This window comes from Microtus ochrogaster, chromosome 22 (assembly GCF_000317375.1).
Source record: "Microtus ochrogaster isolate Prairie Vole_2 chromosome 22, MicOch1.0, whole genome shotgun sequence".
NCBI lineage: Eukaryota > Metazoa > Chordata > Mammalia > Rodentia > Cricetidae > Microtus > Microtus ochrogaster.
Window position 1 is genome coordinate 29,855,096 of NC_022023.1, and position 5,667 is coordinate 29,860,762.

Below are 5,667 nucleotides of genomic sequence, written 5' to 3' on the forward strand. Positions count from 1 at the left end.
GGGAGATTCCTAAGCTCCTCCTATAAGGAGGCTTTTTGTGCTATTGCTTTGAAGACAGAGCCAAGAGCCTCTGAGCTCCAGCCAGTGCCTGCGGGTAATGTGCCCGTGTGTGGTGCTCCAAGCCATTTCTATATACAGAGAAGAAGTCCACATACAGTGGGCAGCACAGTTGCTGTGTGTGGGGGTGTCTACTCCTTTCCACAAGTTCCTTATCAGGTTCTGACTGTGAGAAGTTCGGCATGGGGCTTTCCCCACCAGAAGCTTGAACCAGGCAAGACCTCAGAAGTAGACTGTATTGGCTCTGAAGGGCACCTGTCAGGCTTGACTGAGCCTCTCTGGCAGGCTCACTTATAGAAGCTACCCCAAAATCTTGAAATGGGGCAAGCAAAATGGCTCAACAAGGCGCAGACTCTTGATGCCCAACCCAGTAATCTGACTGTGGTCACTGAAAGCCACGTGGTGGAAGGAGAAAACTGGTTACAGTAAGTTGTTGCCTAGCTAAGTATGTCCTGTGGCACGCATGCACACAGATACACACGCACACACACGCACACACATATACACACAGACACACATGCACACACACATATACACAGACACACACGCACACACATATACACACAGACACATGCACACACACATATACACAGACACACACACAGATACACATGCATACACATATACACACACAGACACACACGTGCACACACATATACACACATACATAGACACACACAGACACATGCATACACACACACATTTAAATTTTTAAAATCCGTGATGCTGGGGGAGGGGAAGCAGCTCCTTGGGCCGCAGCAGAGACTGCTCTGACCCTTTGCTGATCTGTAGGGAGGCATCAGGGAGCTCTACTGTGGGCTCTTGTTATCTGTGTTATCTTGTAGTTTATGTATGTACGTGTGTCGTGTGCCTGATTTGGTGCTTGTGTCTCCGTGTATGTATGCACTTCATGTGTGTATTATGTGTATTAAGCGTGTGTAGTCTGTTTCTCTGTGTCTCAACATTCTATAAGGTTTCTGGGTGTTTGTATAGAGTTTGTGTGTTTCCGTGCAGCTTTTAAGTTCTGTGAGCAGACTTGGCTTATCTGTTCATGTTCATGTGTGTGATATGACCGAGCTTTCCTCGGGTGTAAGCTCAAGCACTCCCTGCTACCTTGCGAGTCCTGAGTTGAAGGAGAACAAGGGGAAGGAGAAAGTTTATCATCTCCAGTAGAGAGTTCTTAACATGCAGAACAGCTTACATTTCCTCAATGATTGTTTTAAGAAAAAATCTGCCACGTCCTCGGCCACCTGAGAAGTGGGGTTTGAGCTTGATGCACGGGGCTGGGATTTTACAGAAGCCTGGTTTCTGCAGCAAGACTCTCTACTTCCCAGAGTTCACTGAGGCCCTCTCATGCTGCTGGACCATTCTCAAGTGGGGGTTGGGGGCACTGAACCTTCTAGCTCTGTAAAGGTCGGTGGTGGGTGTGGCCAGTGGGGGGGGGAGGAGCACATGCTACCCAACCTCCCAGGGCTGCCAGTGCCTGCTGAGAAATCTGACTAGGGCTGTTGTCCCAGCCACTACTCAGAGCCTTTGGATTTGGACACTAGACTTCACTGTTGGAGGAAGATCAGGCAAGCCATCAGGTAAAATGGTGGCTGGGAGTTGGGAGGGAATAGCTTCCTATTCTGGGATGCTAGCAGGGTAACAGGTGTATGATGGAAATGTGCAGAGCAGTTTGTCTGAGCATTTAATGGGGGGAGTTCAGCAGCGGTGGCGGCGGCAGCAGCAGCAGCAGCAGCAGCAGCAGCAGCAGCAGCAGCAGCGGCTCAGCTGATAGCTCCCTGGAAGACAAAGGGGGATGAGGAAGGGAAGTTGGAAATGAGAGCCTAGCCCTTAGGCATCTCTTTGGAATGGGACTCACTGAAGTGAGACCATTAAGGCCCTCAAAGCTGCTGCCTGTCATCTGGTCGCACCCAGGGAAATGAACGGGTTTCCGCACAGCCAGCTCTTTCCCTTGACGTGGTTATTCAGCACAGAAGTCTGAGCGACACCCTTGGGAAATCGGAGCCCTGGGGCCCAGTTACGTCCCTCTGACTTGTAAGGCTCGCTCAGCGTCTTTAACCTGCGGTGATGTTTGAGAAACACTGACTTAAACCAATGTGACAATTCTACAAAGCCTGGGGTTGAGCTAGTAATTGTGAACTGCAGCTGCCCACTGACACCACCATGAAAAGTCCATTCCTACCTGAGGTGTGCGTGCTGGCTGTTGCCTGAGCAGTGCTGGTAACAAGGCTGACCGAGGCTGGGTGTCTATGAGTTCCAGTGTAGCTGTTGATACCAAGTCTCCTGTGGAAGCCGCTGAAGCTCCGGAGGGCAGGGGAGGAGTTCAGGCTGGGCTTACAAACTCTAGAGCGCAGTTGTTCATGTGGGGGTGTAAAATGGGGTTGACTGAAGAGCGTAAGTTTCCTTGACACCCCAACCTCATGGTTCAGTTAGCTGAGTTCCTAAGGACATGAGGAACTATTGTGAGTACCACTGGAGACCAACAATGTCCCCACCTTAGCCAGTATATGGCCAAACATGTAGTTTGAAAAGACGGTGTGGGCTAGGCAGTTGGGGGCAAGAAATGAGGGCTCACAAAAACCCCCTGCTGAAAAAGTCCTGCTTGTCTCAAAGCAGAACAAAAATCCACAACCATGAAACCCAAAGGGGCTGCTGGGTCGGGGCAGGGAGCGTTTCGCTAGCGATGGATCTTCAGGGAGAATGCGAGACACGGAGATAGTGGATTTGGGTATGTGGTAGGATCAGGCATGGGGGTACCATGGGATCCCTAAGGGAAGTGTTTGGGAGTCTGGAGGCATCTGAGCATCTTCGCTTCCACAGAAACAAGAAGCAAAGAGGACACAGCGGTCTGGGCTGCAGAGGAGCTGTGGGGGTGGGGGTGGGGGTGTCATAGGTGAGGATAAGGTTTCCCAGGAGCTGGAAGAAAGGTCTTTTATTTGGAGGTAGAAGGAAGGAAGCCCGCAGTGAGAGCTCAGAAATGCCAGGGTAGAAAGTCCCTCCACAGTTTAGGAAACAGCTGGGGAAGGGGGGAAGCCTGGTGTGCCTTTTCTGTTGTACGGGAGACAAGAGAGCACCCCACCACCAATTGCCTTAAGCAGTCAGTTTTCTGACCTTGCAGGATATTGGCTTTCCCAGCATTCTGCTGCGGAATTTTTGTCATCTTTTCTGACTGTCCCTCCTAGGGTGGGCAGAGGCACGCCCTGGTACCTTGAGAGGTCCTGCCACCCTCTACTAGAGGGCTTGTCCTAGCCTGGGAACAAATATTATCCAAGATCTAAGAACCTCCAGCGATACAGGGAACTTAACTGGTTGAGTTCTGCAGAGGGACCGTGCTCCAGCCTGGCCTGCTTCAGCTGATGCGGGGTGTGGACAGATTCAGCAGCGCAGGGGGAATTCAGACTTGGGTGGGGCTTGGGTCTCTCCTATTTCAGGCAAGGTTCAGAGTTTCCAAGATGAGCTGCAGGGTGTGCCAAGGAAAGCCAGCACAGCAGCGGGTGGAAAACAGAGCCCCTGGAGTTCAAGCCTTTGCTGCATGTGGGGTCTGGTTCTGAGCAAGTCAGGAGCCCAGGCCATCACTGTGCATTTTGCATGGCTTTCTCTTCCTTTCCGGGAGCTCAGATCCCCATAAGGCACTGTCTCTGATCTGGAGGCCCTGTGGGTGTTTCTAGAATGAAGCCCTTTTCACCCTAAGACCCCTTGCTGTAGAGAGAGGGTCACCTGCTTGGGTTGACCCAGGCTGTCCTTCATGGTTGCAAGAGGACCCTTTAAAAGAAGAAGAGATGAATAGCCATGCCATTTGGTTGAATGACTGAGAAGTTTTTTCCATCAAGGGCACAGGCTGGAAAAAGAAAATCAAATAGAAACGAACAGAGCCGTGGTCTGCGTCCTGCCCTTGCAGAGGGACAGCAGAATGGCTCGACTTAGCTGGCCTTGGCGGAACGTGCATTTGACTCTGCGCATCCTGAATTTCCTGAGCTAGCAAGGTTGCCCCAAACTCAGCTGCTTTGACTGGGAGCGTGCCTAGGCCCCACATGAAACGAGTGTAGGGTCATAGCCAACCTGGCAGGCTCATCCCTGCAACAGCTCTGCGCACACAGGATGGTCTGGAACTGTGATGTTCTGCACAAAGAACAAGCAGTAACAAGAATGTTCAGGATCCCGAATGGATCGGGTACAGGGAGACATCGAGTGATCCAGCTTCTGTGTCCTGTTTGGCAGAGGGTGGGATAAAAAGGCATCAGCGCCCCCTCCCCCGCCCCCCTCCCTCCCCAGATCAGAATAGCAGGGGCTGGTAGTTTACCAAGGAGCTGCTTGCTGAGGTATGCATGGATGGCCTTGCTGGCCTGGCAGCACTGAGGGAGCTTGGCTGCACCTATCAGGGTTAGGGGTGTGCTGCCACAGGCTGGTGGAGGGGGGGGGCAGAACTCGGAGGAGGAGGGTAGCAGCCGCAAAGAGGGGTACAGGGTTCAAGATTCCCCTGAGTCTGAACCATTTATTACTTTTCAAAAAAAAAAACCCATGGAATCTATTTGTTTTCCTTAAAATGCAAGAATGATTAAGTTATTGATTGATTGATTGATTGATAATTGATTTTTGGGGGGGGTGTAAATTTTGCTGAGAAAGCTGTCTGTGGCCAGCCTGAGGTACAAGGCCATGTCCTCACTATGAAGTCTTCAGGGTGAATATTACATGCTCCTGGCAGGGAGCCCGTAACATGGTATTCGGTAGAGCTCAGCCAAGCTGCGGCTGTGAACACCAGGCAGTGCTCATGCTCGGAACTGAGGGGGTTGGACCCCTCCCCTCCCTCAAGGACGGACGGGTGTTAGGGTGGCAGAGTGACTCCAGAGGCCAGATCGTGGCAGTATGGAAGTTCCCAAGACTGGTCATGGGTTGGATTCCCAGAGGACAGGCTAGGACTCGGGTGTTTCACTGTTAGAGGTGATGCCCAAGCATTCCATCTGGATGTAGGATGTGTTTGGAAGAACTAGATGCAACATGTGTGTCAGGTAAGCCGTGCGTGCAGCATCTCCCCAAGAGAAGGTCACAGGAAGTGGGCAAACAACCGCAGAATCGCACATGCTGAGTCTGGATATTGAGTGTGTCCATTGGAGATGGCCGAGTTCAGGGGATGCTCATTGGAGACCATTTCCATTGGGTGACTGATATCGAAAGCTGTGGTGGGGTCTCTTGGGGAGGCTTCTGGGCTCTGAGTGAAGCCAGTAAGAGTATGAGGAGCTTGTAGAAGAACTAGAAAACCCCAGAGAAGCACCTCGAGTCCAAACCTCAGCAGTTGTGGACTAGCTTCTGGGAGCCTGAGAGTTGGGTGGACCCCAGGAGTTAGTGGTGACTCTCACAGGAGTATTGGCCATCAAGGTGGGAGGGCAGAAGCCTGGAGGAGGTAGGCTTGAGGGGAGTGGAGGAGAAAAGAACCTGGCAGCCGGATGAGCTCTGCTCAGGAGGAGATGAGCTGAGGGGAATATATATATATATACTGAAGAATGCCTGCTATACACTCAAAAGATAATCCAAAGAGATCCTGTGTGGCCTGAAGCCCATGTCTTTTACTGCTAAAAGCTTGCAAGACTTATAGTGGGCCATTACAAC